This window comes from Haliaeetus leucocephalus, unplaced genomic scaffold (assembly GCF_000737465.1).
Source record: "Haliaeetus leucocephalus isolate CR32 unplaced genomic scaffold, Haliaeetus_leucocephalus-4.0 Scaffold439, whole genome shotgun sequence".
Lineage (NCBI taxonomy): Eukaryota > Metazoa > Chordata > Aves > Accipitriformes > Accipitridae > Haliaeetus > Haliaeetus leucocephalus.
This window is the reverse complement of record NW_010972875.1, coordinates 6,846,413-6,846,639: the sequence shown is the minus strand read 5'-3', so window position 1 is coordinate 6,846,639 and position 227 is coordinate 6,846,413.

The window sequence follows — 227 nt, the reverse complement described above, 5'->3', positions numbered from 1 at the left end:
CGGAAACCTAGGGATGGTCACCCAGTAGAAAACGCCTGGACCAACAATATGCATGTGTTGTTGATGAAATCTTTTACTGATAATCTAAATTTAAGTGAATGTTGGATTTGTGTTGCTCTACCAAAGACAGTGAATCAAGGATTTCAGTTAGTAGGAATACCCATTCCTAAAAGTGCAAATTGGAAAAAGTACTGGTCTAATACTACTTTTTCTGAATCTTATGAAGA